Below are 15,545 nucleotides of genomic sequence, written 5' to 3'. Positions count from 1 at the left end.
CTATGAGACATACAAAAAATATGACAATAGTAAGTTCTAAATGTAAATGGATTAAACTCCCCAATCAAAAGACATAGATTGACTGAATGGATAAGGAAACCAGTTGTAACTATATTCTGTCTACAAGAGACTCACTTTAGATATAAGAGCATACGTGGACTGAAAGATAGAGAATAAAACTATATTTTATGTAACAAAAGAAATCAGGGGCAGTTATACCTATATTAGAAAAAATATAGTTGAAGTCAAAAATTGTCACAAGAGACAAATAAAGACATTATATAATCATAAAGTGGTCAATCCATTAGGAAGACATAATTACAAATGCATATGATGTACCTAACATAAGAGCTTCCAAATATATGAAGCAAACATTGACAAAACTGAAGGGAGAAGTAGACAGCAACACAATAACAGTAGGAGACTTCAATATCTGACTTTTAATAATAGATAGAACAACTAGATAGAAAATCTATGAGGAAACAGAAGACTTAGATAACACTATATACAAATTGGAACATACATACACACGCATACACAGACACACACACACACAGAATACTGCAACCAACAAAAGGAGTAAACACATTCTTCTGAAGCACAGATTAAACTTTCTTCAGGATAGATTATATTAGGTCACAAAACAAATCTGAAATTTTAGAAGATTAAAATCATACAAGGTATCTACTCTGACCACAATGGAATGAAACTAAAAAGTTATAACAGGAGTAAAACAAACGAACAAAAAATCCACACAGATGTGGAAATTAAACAACATGCTCTTATCCAAACAATTGGTCAAAGAAAAATCACAAGAGAAATTAGAAACTATCTTGAGAAAAATGAAAAAAACACAACATAACAAAATATATGGGATGCAGCAAAAGTAGGATAAGTTGAGCATCCCTAATCTGCAAATCCAAAATTTAAAATGTGCTAAAATCAGAACGTTTTGAATGCTGGCATGACACTCAAAAGAAATGCTCTTTGGAATATTTCATATTTAAGAATGTCAGATTAGAGATGCTCAACTGGTAAGCATAATACAAATATTCCAAAATCTGAGAAAAATCCAAAATTTGAAACACTTCTGGTCCTAAGCATTTGGGATAAGGGATACCCAACCTGTACAAAAAAAAAAAAAAAAAGGAAGTTTATGGTAGCAAATGCTTACCTTAAAACAGAAGAAAGGTTGCAAATCAGCAACTCAGTTTTATACCGCAAGGAACTACAACAAGAGAAAACTAAACCAACAATTAGCAAAAGGAAGGAAATAATAAAGGTTAGAACAGGAATAAATGAAATAGAAAATAAAAAACAGAAACAAACTTAAAAATCTCAGAGTTCTTTTTTAAAAAGGAGCAACGAAATTTACAAACCCTTAGATTAACTGAGAAAAAAACAAAGAGGACAACTCAAATAACTAAAATTAGAAATGAAAAAGGAGACATTACATCTGATGCCACAGAAATCAAAAGGATTGTAAGAGATTACTATGAACAATTATGCATTAACAAATTGTATAACTAGAAGAAATTGATACATTCCTAGAAATACACAACCTACCAAGAGAATTATGAAGAAACAAAAAATCTGAACAAACCTATAAGTAGTGAGGAGATTAAACAGTAATCAAAATCATCCCAACAAAGAAAAGCCCAGGACCAAATGGCTTCACTGGTGCTATTCTACAAAACATTTAAAGAAGAATTAATGCTAATCCTCCTCAAACTCTTCCAAAGCTTGAGGAATAGGAAACACCTCCAAACTCAATGTATGAGGGAAGCATTATCCTGATACCAAAGCTAAAGATACTACAAAAAAAAAAGCTACAGAATAATATCCCCAATGAATATTAATGCAAAAATCCTCAACAAAATGCTAGCAAAAAAATTCAACATCACGTTAAAAGGATCATACACTCTGACCAAGTGGGATTTATCCCTCAGATGCAAGGAAGTTTCAACATACCAAAATCAATGTAATGTATCATGTTAATACAATGAAGGACAAAAAAAATCACATAATCTTAATTGATACATAAAAAGTGTTTAAAACAATTCAGTATTTTTTCATGATTAAAGCTGTCAAGAAAGTAGGTAAAAAAAGGAAATTAACTCAACATAATAAAGGCCATATATGAAAAGCCCACACTTAACATCATATTCAATGGTGGAAGACTGAAAACATTCCAGACTTTGGTGCTACATATATTTCAATTTAAGGAGCAATTTACTGTCAGTCCCCTATATTATTTTTTGAGTTACTGTAGAAGCAGAGAACCTACTTCTAAATGGCCTGCATAGGATAAATTCTAGATAATTTTAAGGTAAATAACTATATTCCCTTTATGACAAAGCCGATGTTGACTCCCACTCCAGTCTTTCCTTATGCAGGTGAATTTGAAGAGTTTTTGTTGTTGTTGCTTTCAGGTTGTGTGGGATAGCTGCCAAAATTCTAGAACTGCTGCTTATTTCTCTAATTAGGTCCTAATCGGGGATGCTATTATGTTGCTCCTTAAAATGCAAAGAAGTCAGTTGCAGCTGTAGAGGTCTGTGTTCACCATTCAAAACCTTTCTGGCCTGAAAGGATGATAAACTCCTTAGTGCTTTCCCTGAGGAACGTGATTGGTTTCGTGTTTGTAGCCTATTGTGCTGTTGGTAAATCCTAGGCTTTTCTTGTATACATATATGTCAGAATATGAAGAATTTGCTTCTGGTTCAATCAGTATTTCTCCTGGAAGGTGGAAGGGGACCTGGGAGAGCTATTAATCCAGTCTGCTGGGTAGTGTATGGCAGAAGCGAAGAAGCAGGCTACTAAAACAATAGCCACGAGTGGTGGGACTTGATGATATATAGACTTCACCTGCTCTGGAACCAAAGCCTATAATAAAGTTTACAGTTTATAAAACACAGTCTTAAAATATTTATGTGGCTCTGTAGGTGAATTGGATCTGTTTTTCAACTCTGCATGCAATCATGCTGTACCAAAAGCACTGACCTTTATAAAAGAAAAATAGATGTTGTACTAAGCTGTTCAATGAATTTGATGTTCTACTTGAATAGGGTTTTGTGTTTGGTGGAGAAATTGGAGGAAGTAGGGAAATAATAAGAAAGGTGCTTAGCTCACTTAGTATCATATATAGAAAGCAATGGAACTTCTGCATTTCCATACAATGTTAATTATCCTGGAAGCACACTATCCAACAGAAATGTCTGCAATAATGAAAACATTGTCTACACTGTCCCATATGATAGCTAACTAACTACCAAGCACTTGAAATGTGACTAATGTGACAAAGAAACTGAATTTTTTATTTTATTAGTTTTAAATTAATTAAATGTAAGTAGTCACATGTGGCCAGTGATGACCATATTAAGCAGTACAGCCTTAAGCGTTGATTTCAATCTGTTTGGACTCACTGAATTTTATTGAATTCTTTTGTTGTTGTTGTTGTTTTGAGACTGATCTCGCTCTGTCCCCTAGACTGGAGTGCAGCGGCACGATCTCGACTCACTGCAAACTTCTTCTCCCAAGTTCAAGTGATTCTCGTGTCTCAGACTTCTAAGTAGCTGGGATTACAGGTGTGCACCACCACACCTGGCTAATTTTTGTACTTTTAGTAGAGTTGGGGTTTTGCCATGTTGGCCAGTCTGGTCTCAAACTCCTGGCATCAAGTGATCCTCCCACCTCGGCCTCCCAAAGTGCTGGGAATATAGGCATGAGCCACTGCACTCAGCCTGGACTTACTGAATTCTTTATAAATATGTTAAAAATTATGTACCCCTTCTACCTAGAAAAATGCTCAATACAAACGCATACTTTCCAGGTGTTCCCAGATGCTCTGAGTCACATCTGTGCATCTGTAGTTGCTATATTCCCTGAGAACTTATGTTCTGGACTGAGATACTTGGTCACAGCAAATTGTGAATATGTGAGGATGTAACAAAAGAGAAAGTGAGGAGATCAGAGAAATAACTGCTATAACCACGTTGACATGAAGCACTGGTATGTGTGTATAAGTTAGTTTACAGGAAATTCTAGACAACAGCCTCTGGATCTCTAAGTGGGCCCCTGAAGAGAGTACTCATGGGGAGGCCCATAGTTACTGCCCCTTCTGAAGAAGCTGGTGCCTATGTATGACTAGTACTTCTAAGGCACTTGTAGTCAGGTGCATAGTTGTAGGCATAGGGTTACTGCTGGTTGACATACCAGCAACTGTGATCTCAGAAAGGGAGGAAAGTTAAGATAAACTGGAGTTCAGTGGACTATTGGGCCCTTCTGGTCTGCTATCCTAGTGTCTGACTATAAAGTGTCCTCCAAGAGTAATGACTCCACATTTATTTCTGCCTTCCAAATCTTACACAAGTTTCTTTCTTGACCCAAACTATTCTGGACCCACACAGAGAAGGGGAGTTTGAGAAATATAGTTTCCATTCTTACCCAAATTGACAAAACACATTCAAGCATGTGGTCCAGCCTTCTTATATAATAAATGATTTTATTATTTATAAATGACACTGCTTTTAATGTCATTTATAAATCATTGGGCATATCTAATCTGTATGTCTTATTTTATGAGTGATTTTCAGAATGCTTTATGATTGATTGGCACCAGAATACCCAATGGGAGGTCTTGATTCGAACACAGGTTGTCTAATCCTTAGTACATGGAAGGCTCTTTTCACTTCTACACAAGCTGGCAAACATGCCCCGAAGCAATTTTATTGCTCGTACTCTTATGCTGATGAGAGACAACAAAGGGCTGAATAATATTTAAGGACAGTTCCCATTTCCATTCAGTGACTCAGGTGGAACCAGCCAAATGATCACTGGAGTACACAGAAAAAGCTCAGGGCTGAATTACTCATAGGGCTTTTTATGTCTCTGTGGATCATTGGCCTGTGGCTAAAATTCAGGTATATCTTTATAAAATAAAAGATTAATATTATCTTCCTAGCAAGCTGACTGAAGGAATGCAGTGGTGCTCACATTTTCCCACTGTGCCAGCTAAGAAGATAAATTGATCACCATTCTTTTTGTGACAAACTTTTAGAAATAATGGTGTGTAAGCAAATGAAATGCAAGGGAATTATTTATGTAATGGAGACATTTGTTCTCATAAATTGTCAAATTATAAATAGCTACTGACCTGTTAGATTTTCCTAAGGCTGTGCTCTTTGCTTTTATCAACTTTATATATGATTTATGAAGGCAGATGCATTCTATTGAAAAATGATAAAGAAAATCTGACTTGCTTACAAAAGGAATTCAGAGGTAAGTTTGTGCGTTTTAAAATATACTGAATCAGGATTGATAATATAAAATGTATATATATTCACCAAAAAAATCAAAATTGCCATGTAAAATACCTCATACTTTATAATTAATCACAAAACATTTATGAAGCTGATATTACAATGCCCATATTACATAATAAAATTTGAAATCCATTGAAATGTGAAACTTGTTAATATTGTTATCCATGTCAATAGTAAAGATAACATGAGTTTGCCTTGGTCCTAGTCTATAAATACACTTTATCTTAAGGTAGTCTAAACATATATCTAGCCTTAAACTAAATGTGGAAATCCAAGTCATGTACTCCAAGACCCATGTTTTGTTTCTGTATAAAATTTGAGGAAGACTTATTAAAAGGAGCTATTTTGTTATTTTATTACAATGAAATTGGCTGACGACAGAAAAGAAGTCCAGTCAAGGACCACACTCATGGCATTTTGAATAGATTATCTAAGAGAGAACAATGGAATTCAACAGAGAAGTGATGGGAAGCTCTGGCAGCTAAGGAGAGGGAAGGATGGTGTATTATTCTGTTTTCATGCTGCTAATAAAGACATACCCAATTTTACTGGGCAATTTACAAAAGAAAGAGGTTTAATGTACTGGGGAAGCTTCACAGGTTTAACATGGAGGAAGGCAAGGAGGAGCAAGTCACATCTTACGTGGATGGCAGCAGGCAAAGAGAGAGAGAGAGCTTATGCAGGGAAACTTCCATTTTTAAAACCATCATATCTTGTGAGACTTGTTCACTATCATGAGAACAGAACAGGAAAGACCCACCCCTGTGATTCAATTACCTACCACTGGGTTCCTCCTATGACGCATGGGAATTGTGGGAGTTACAATTCAAGATGAGATTTGGGTGGGGATGCAGTCACACCATATCATTCCACCCGTGGCCCCTCCCAAATCTCAAAACCAATCATGGCTTCCCAACAGTCTCACAAAGTCTTAACTCATTTCAGCATTAACTCAAAAGTCCACAGTTTAAAATCTCATCGGAGACAAGGCAAGTCCCTTCTGCCTATGAGCCTGTAAAATCACAAGCAAGTTAATTACTTCCTAGATACAATGGGGTTACAGGAATTGGGTAAATACAGCCATTCCTAATAGGAGAAATTGGCCAAAACGAAGGGGCTACAGGCACCATGCAAGTTCAAAATTCAGCAGGGCAGTCAAGTCTTAAAGCTCCAAAATGATCTCTTTTGACTCCATGTCTCACATCCAGGACACACTGATGCAAGAGGTGGGCTCCCACAGCCTTGGGCATCTCCAGCCCTGTGGCTCTGCAGGGTACAGCCCCCGCCTCCTGGCTGCTTTCATGGGCTGGCATTAAGTGTCTGCAGCTTTTCCAGGCACATGGCACAAGCTGTCAATGGATCTACCATTCTGGGGTCTGGAGGATGGTGGTCCTCTTCTCACAGCTCCACTAGGTAGTACACCAGTAGGAACTCTGTGCAGGGGCTCCAACCCCACATTTCCCTTCCACACTGCCCTAGCAGAGGTTCACCATGAGGGCCCCAAACCCACAGCAAACTTCCACCTGGGCATCCAGGCGTTTCCATACATCCTCTGAAATCTAGGGAGAGATTCTGAAAACTCAATTCTTGACTTCCGTGTACTCACAGGCTCAGCACCATGTGGAAGCTTCCAAGACTTGAGGCTTTGATCCTCTGAAGCAACAGCCTGAACTGTACCTTGGCCCCTTTTACTAATGGCTGGAGGGGCTGTGACACAGGGTACCAAGTCCCTAGACTGCACACAGCAGAAGGACCCTGGGTCCAGCCCACAAAACCACTTTTTTCTCCTAAACTGCAGGGCCTAGGATGGGCAGGGCTGCTGCAAAGGTCTCTAAGATGCCCTGGAGACATTTCCCCCATTGTCTTGGTGATTAACATTCATCTCCTTGTTACTTATGCAAATTTCTGTGGCCAGCTTGAATTTCTCCTCAGTAAATGGGATTTTCTTTTCTATTGCATTGTCAGGCTGCAAAATTTCCAAACTTATATGCTCTATTTTCCTTTTAAAATTGAATGCCTTTAATGGCACCAAAGTCACCTCTTGAATGCTTTGCTGCTTAGAAATTTCTTCCACCAGATACCCTAAATCATCTCTCAAGTTCAAGGTTCCTCAAATCTCTAGGGCAGGGGCAAAATGCCACTAGTCTCTGTCCAAAAATATAACAGGATCACCTTTGCTTCAGTTCCCAACAAGCTCCTCATCTCCATCTGAGACCACCTCAGCCTGGATTTCATTGTCCATATCATTATCAGCATTTTAGTCAAAGTCATTCACAAGTCTCTAGGAAGTTCCAAACTTTCCCACATTTTCCTGTCTTCTTCTGAGCCCTCCAGACTGTTCCAACTTCTGCCTGTTACCCAGTTCCAAATTTGCTTCCACATTTTCAGGTATCTTTTTAGCAGCAGCCCACTCTACTGGTACCAATTTACTGTATTAGTCCGTTTTCACGCTGCTGAGACTGGGCAATTTACAAAAGAAAGAGGTTTAGTGGACTTACAGTTCCATGTGTCTGCAGAGACTTCACAGGCTCAACATGGCAGAAGGCAAGGAGGAGTCTTACATGGATAGCAGCAGGCAAAGAGAGAGATAGCTTGTGCAAGGAAACTCCCATTTTTAAAACCATCACATCTCGTAAAACTTATTCACTATCATGAGAACAGCATGGGAAAGACCCACCCTTATGATTCAATTATCTGCCACCGGGTTCTCCCCATGACATATGGGAACTGTAGGAGTTACAATTCAAGATGAGATTTGGGTAGGGACACAGCAAACAATATCACATGGCAGGCATCCTGCTTGGCCGAGAATAGTTGGGAGTCAGGAGAAACTCCCAGACATGAGTAAAGGGTAAGTGAGCAGCCCCCAGGGCCCCACATTCCTGTCATGGACTTTTACAATTCTAGCTACAGGAGAGTCCCTCAACCTACAGGGGCCTCAAAAATAACCTAGAGAGCCGCCTAGAGATGCACAGAGGCATTGCTTCAGGGAAGGAACTCATGCTGAGTCCCACAGGTGTTTGAGCCATGAGCAGCTTCAGCATGGCACCATTCTGAGAGCCAAGCCCCCAAAGGACTGCATCCTACCCTGAAACTGATGCCACCACTGCTGCTACCAATGGTGCTATTGATGAGGAGGGAAGCCAGGCACTTTCATGCACCACAAGGACAACCACCCCTCTGCAGCTGAGGGCTGCTGAGGGACCAAGATTCAAGCAAACTATAGTCCCAACTATGCTGCTTCCACTGAGAGTGGCTCCACCCTCCCCATTGAGAGGACCACCACCTGTGCCATTCTGAGACCCCAGCCTCTGAAGATCTATTTCGCCCTGGGACCAGAACTGCCACTGCCACTACCACCACAGGCCCAAGGACAGAGAGGCGAGACTGGGCACTTTCATACATCCCAGAGACAAATCCCATTGTTGCTATTGCAGGCCACTGTGTGATCAAGGTATGGGGAAACTTCACATCCCACAGCTACCTGATTATCCTGCTCCTGCTGAGAGGGTCCCTGCCCTTTGCATTGGTTGTTTCACAGTGCAGCCGCCAGTGAACATACATGAGCATTATGCTGGAAAATTGAGGATAATGCTGTCATTGCCTATCACAGCAAGTGCCTGAACACATGACCATGGGGACTGAAACAAGTCCACTGGCCTAGTCCTACATGCCCCAACCCCCCTTTATTCAAGCATATGATCCAGGGACCTGGCGATTGCTCCTATCAGTCGACCACTGTTGGCACCTGAACACTTCTCCCAGAGTCTGTGGTCAGGAAAACACTACCTGCTGATATTAACATAGTTAGCACCCATCTTCATGCACTCCTAGAGGGCTAGGGGACTGGTCTACTCAACCCGTCATAGCCAACACCACCACCAGCAAAGACCAGGGGGTACACCCGACTATTGCTTCTGCCATCATCCACATCATACCTGCTGTCCAGGGACACAAGAGCCTGCCCATAATCCTGGCCTACCATTGCCACTGCCAGCATCTGAACAAGCCACCTGGAAACCCAAAAACAGCCACCATGGACTTGTTAATTATGGTGCCAGTGTATGCCACACTGAGGCTCAAAGACAGACATACTTAGCCTACTGCCACCGCCACTGGGGCCTGGAGACTGGCCCACCTGGCTTCCTAGTCCTCAGCAAAACTTCACCAAAGCCTCCACTAATAAACACCTCCTAAACCGCAAAGAAAATCCCGGATACCACTGACACTATTTACAGCTTAAAAATCATACAAAGATTATACTACACACACACACACACACACACACACACACACACACACACACAGTTTCAGGCAAAAATCCTTTCCTATAGAGGCAAATTCAACAATTGGAAGAAGTGACTCTTACATTAGATACATTTATATTAATGTGAGCACACAGAAAACATGGAGAAGCAAGGAAATACAATATCTCCAAAAGTAAATCTACAGCAATATATCCTAATCAAAAAGAAATTTACAAAATCCTGGAAAAAGAATTCAGAATTCTAATTTTTAAAGAAACTCAGCAAGATAAATAAGAGTTTGAAATAGCAATACAGAGAAATCATAAGAACAATTCTGGATGTTAATGAGAAGTTTACCAAAGAGATAGATATTAAAACAAAAGAACAAAAATTCTGGAATTAAATAATTCATTGACTGAAATATAAAATACATTTGAAAGTTTCAACAATGTATTAGATCAATCAGGAGAAAGAATCTCAGAATTTGAAGATAGGTCTTTTGAAATAATGCAATTCGATAAAAACAAAGAAAAAAGAAAAAAAATGAGCAAAGTCTTCATGACATTTGCAACAATAGAAAACAAGTGAATAGAAAACAATAGAAAAAATTTGAATTATTGGTGTCCTTAGGGACACAGAATAAAAATGTTAGAACATATATTTAATGAAATATTAGATGAAAACTTCCTAATTCTAGCAAGAAACCTAGACATCCAGATGCAAGAAATTCAAAGATCCCCAAACAAATATAATACAAAAAGGTTTTCTCCTTTACACATTGTATTAGTCCATTTTCACACTACTATGAAGAAATACCCAAGACTGGGTAATTTATAAAGGAAAAAGTTTTAATTGACTCACAGTTCAGCATGGCTGGGGAGGCCTCAGGAAATTTACAGTCATGGCGGAAGGCAAAAGAGAAGCAGACACCTTCTTCACAGGGTGGCAGGACAGAGTGACTGCAAGCAGGGGAAATGCTAGTTACTCAAAAACCATCGGATCTCAAGAGACTCACTCATTATCATGAGAGCCATATGGGGGAACCACCCTCATGATCCAATTGCCTCCATCAGGTAATCCCGCCCTTGACATTTGAAGATTATGGGGATCACAATTCCAAGATGAGATTTTGGGTGGGGACACACAGCCAAACCATATCACACATTATAGTCAAACTGTCTCAAGTCAAAGCAAAATAAAGGATAATAGAAAGAGCAAGAGAAAAGCACCTAGGTACCCCCATCAGAATAACAGTGGATTTCTTAGCAGAAACCTTACAAGCAGGAAGAGAATGGTATGACATATTCAAAGTGCTGGAAGAAAACAAAAAACGTTCACCAAAGGATATTATGTCCAACAAAATTATCCTTCATAAATGAAGAAGAAATTGAGTCTTTTCCAGGTAAGCAAATGCTAAAGGAATTCATCACTCTGAAACTAGCCTTATAAGAAAAATTCAAGGGAGTTCAAAACTTTAAAGCTAAAGGATGAATTATAGTCATAAAAACACATGAAAGGATAAAAGTCAGTGGTAAACCAAATACACAAATGAGGAACATAAAGGACTTAAATGGTACTACTACAGTAAAATACCAACCTACAATGACAAACAATAAGAGAAAAAGAAAGGAAAAAAGAATATACAAAACAACCAGAAAACAATTAACAATATGATAGTAAAAAAAAACCTCATATCAATAACAACCTTGAATATGAATGGATTAAATTCTCCATTTGAAAGATATAGAGAAAAATGAATAAAGAAAAACAATCCAACTACCCTAGAACAAACATATTTAACTTGCAAATACACATGTCAATTCCAAATAAAGGGATAGAAAAAGATATTCCATGCAAATGGTAAACAAAAGCTGACAGAATTAGTTATAATTATATCAGGTAAAATAGATTATAAATAAAAAACAGTTTTAAAAAGGACAAAGACGGTCAATATATGATTTAAAAATTGATCAATCTAGCAACATGATATAACAATTCTAAATATATATGCACCCAACATTGGAACACTCAGATTCATAACACAAATATTACTAGATGTAAAAAGAGAGCTACATCTACTACAACAATAGTGAGGGATATCAACACTCCACTCTCAGCATTAGATAGACAATTTAGACAGGAAATCAATAAGGAAGCATTGGATTTAAATTGGACTCTAGTCCAAATGGATATTGTAGACATTTACAGAAAATTTTCAATCAATTGCAGAATATACATTATTCTAATTAGCACATGGAACATTCTCTAGGAGAGACTATATAATAGGACACAAAACAAATATCTACAAATTTTTAAAAACTTAAAATTATATCAAGTATCCTCTGAGACCGCGATGGAATAAAAATAAAAATCAACACTAAGAGGAACTTTGGAAAATATACAAATACATGGAAATTATATAACATGCTCCTTAATGACCATTGAGTTAATGAAGAATTAAGATGAAAATAAAAAATATTCTCAAAACAAATAAAAATGAAAACACAATATGCCAATACCTGTAGAAACCAGCAAATGCAGTGAAAAAGAAAAGTTTATAGCAATAAATGCATACATCAAAAAAGTAGAAATATTTCAAATTAACAACCTAATAATGTACTTCAAGGAACTAGAAAAGCTAGGGGAAAAAAAAAAACCAAATTTACTAGAAGTAAAGAAATAATAAAGATCTCAGCAGAACTAAATAAGAGAGACTTAAAAAATACAAAGGATAAACCAAATAAAATTTGGGTCTCTGGAAAGAAGCAAAATGTATAAACCTCTAGCCAAACTAACAAAGAAGAGAGAAGACCCAAATAAACAAAATCAGAAATGAAAAAGGAGATATTACAATTGATATCAGAGAAATATTTAAAAAGAGAATGAGAGACTATTATGAGCAACTATATGCCAATAAACAGGAGAACATAGAGGAATTAATATATTCCTGGAAACATAAAACCTACCAAGACTGAATCAGGAAGAAACAGAAAACCTGAGCAGACCAATAACAAGTAGTGAGATTGAATCATATACTACAAGTCTTCCAACAAAAAGTAGCCTAGAATTGGATGGATTAATGGCCGAATTCTACCAAACATGTTAAAAAAAATACCAATGCCCCTAAAACTACTTCAAAAAATTGAAGAGGGAACTCTCCATAACTCATTCTATGAGGCCAACCTTACCCTGATACCAAAAACCAGGCAAGAACACAACAAAAAGAAACTATAGGCCAATATCCCTGATGAACATAGATGCCGAAAGTCCTTAACAAAATACTAACAAACAGAATTCAACAGCACACCAAAAAGATAATACACCACGACCAACTTGGATTTACACTAGGGATGCAAGGATTATTCAACATATACAAATTAGTAAACATGATACATCACTTCAACAAAATAATATGATCATCTCAAAAGATGCAGAAAAAGCATTTGATAAAATTCAACATCACTTAAAAATGATAAACATTCTCAACAAACTACGAATAGAAGGAATATGCTTCAAAATAATAAAGGCCATATATGACAAACTCACAGCTAAAATCATACTAAATGGGGAAAAACTGAAAGTGTTTCCTCTAAGAACTGGAACAAGTTAAAGATGCCCACTTTCACCACTGCTATTCAACATAGTCCTGGAAGTCCTGATAAGAGCAATCAGTCAAGAGAAAGAAATAAAAGGCATCCAAAGTGAAAAATAGGAAGTCATATTGTTCCTCTTTCCTAATGATATAATCAGATATCTAGAAAAACTTAACCACTCCACCAAAAGCCTTGTAGATTTAATTAATAAATTCAGTAAAGTTGCATAATATAAAATCAACATAAAAAATCAATACACTATACACTAATAATGAGCTAGATGACAAAGAAATCAGGAAAGTAATCCCATTTATAACAGCTCCCAAAAATAAAATACTTAGGAATAAATTTAAGGAGGTGAAAAATATCTGCAAGGAAAACTGCAAAACACTAATGAAAAAAATTGAAGAGTACACAAACAAATGGAAATACATCCCATGCTTATGGATCAAAAGAATCAATATTGTTAAAATGACCATAGTGCACAAAGCAATATATAGATTCAGTGCAATCCCTAAGTATTTTCTATTTTCACAGAGATTAAGAAAAATGCTAAAATTTGTATGAAAACAAAAATGGGCTCAAATAGCCAAAGGAAACCTGAACAAAAAAGAACAAAGCTGGAGGCATCACCCTGCCTGACTTCAAAATACATTACAAGTCTTTTGCACCCCAAACAGCATGGTATTGATATAAAAATAGACACATAGACAAATGGAACAGAATAGACAGTCCAGAAATAAATCCATGCATTTACAAGCAATGGGTTTTTTTGTTGTTGTTGTTGTTTTAATATAAAGTTGCCAAGAACACACAATGGGGAAAGGACATCCTTTTCAAAAAGTAGTGCCAGGAAAATTGGATATCCATATACAGAAGAATGACTTAAATATAATACCCAAAACTATAAAACTACTAGAGAAAAACATAGGGAAAATGCTTTAAGACATTGGTCTTGGGAAACATTTCATGGCTAATACTGCAAAAGCACAGACGACTATAACAAAAATAGACAAGTAGGACTAAATTAAACTAAAAGCCTTCTTCACAGCAAAGGAAAAAATGCACAAAGAAACAATCTGTTGAATGGGAGAAACTTCTACGAACTATTTATCTGACAAGGGACTAATTAATATCCAGAATATACAAGGAACGAAAGCAACTCAACAACCAATATCAAATAATCCCATTAAAAAATGTGTTAAGGACATGAATGCAATTTTTAATAAGACATACAAATGGCTATCAGGTATATAAAAAAATACTCAACATCACTAATCATTAGGGAAATGCAAATCAAAACCACAATGCAATACCATTTTATCCAAGTTAGAATGGCTATTACTTAAAAATCAAACAACAAAAAAGCACAGATACTGTCAAGGATGAGTAGAAAAGGGAACTCTTGTACACTGTTGGTGGGAATGTAATTTAGTACAACCACTGTGGGAAACAGTATGGAGTTTTCTCAAAAAAAATTAATACTATGTTATTATCCAGCAATTCCACTATTGGGTATTTATCCAAAGGAAAAGAAATCTGTATATCAAAAGAATATTGCAACACTCTTTACAATAGCAAAGATTTGGAATCAACCCAAGTGTCATTGGTGGATTAATAAATTTAAAAATGTGGTATATATACACAACAAAATACTATTGGGCTATCAAAATGAATAAAATCATGTTATTTGCAGAAATATGGGTGGAGCTTGAAGGCTATTATGTTAATTTAAATAAGTCAGACACAAAAAGACAGATACTACATTTTCTTACTCATATGTGAGAGCTAAAATACTGATTTTCTGGGCCGGGCGCCGTGGCTAATGCCTGTAATCCCAGCACTTTGCAGGCGGATCACGAGATCAGGAGATTGAGACCATCCTGGCTAACATGGTGAAAACTCATCTCTACTAAAAATACAAAAAAATTAGCGGGGCGTGGTGGTGGGCACCTGTAGTCCCAGCTACTTGGGAGGCAGAGGCAGGAGAATGGCGTGAACCTGGGAGGTTGAGCTTGCAGCGAGCCGAGATCGCGCCACTGCACTCCAGCCTGAGCGACAGAGCGAGACTTCGTCTCAAAACAAAACAACAAACAAACAAACAAAAAAACTGATTTTCTGGAATTAGAAAATAGAATGTTATATAATGATATATACCACAGGTTGGGAAAGGTGCAAGAGTGAAAGGGGGGATAAAGAAAGGTTGATTCATGAATATAAACATATAGTCAGATAGAAAAAACCCCATTATTTGATAGTAGAGTAGGGTGATTATAGTCAGCAACATTGTATAGTATATTTCAAAGTAGCTAGAAGAAAGGACTTGAAATGTTACCAACACATAGAAATGGTAAATACTCAAGGTTATGGATATACCAAACACC

Source organism: Chlorocebus sabaeus, chromosome 15 (genome assembly GCF_047675955.1).
Source record: "Chlorocebus sabaeus isolate Y175 chromosome 15, mChlSab1.0.hap1, whole genome shotgun sequence".
In the NCBI taxonomy this organism is placed as follows: domain Eukaryota; kingdom Metazoa; phylum Chordata; class Mammalia; order Primates; family Cercopithecidae; genus Chlorocebus; species Chlorocebus sabaeus.
Note: the sequence above shows the minus strand (reverse complement) of the source record.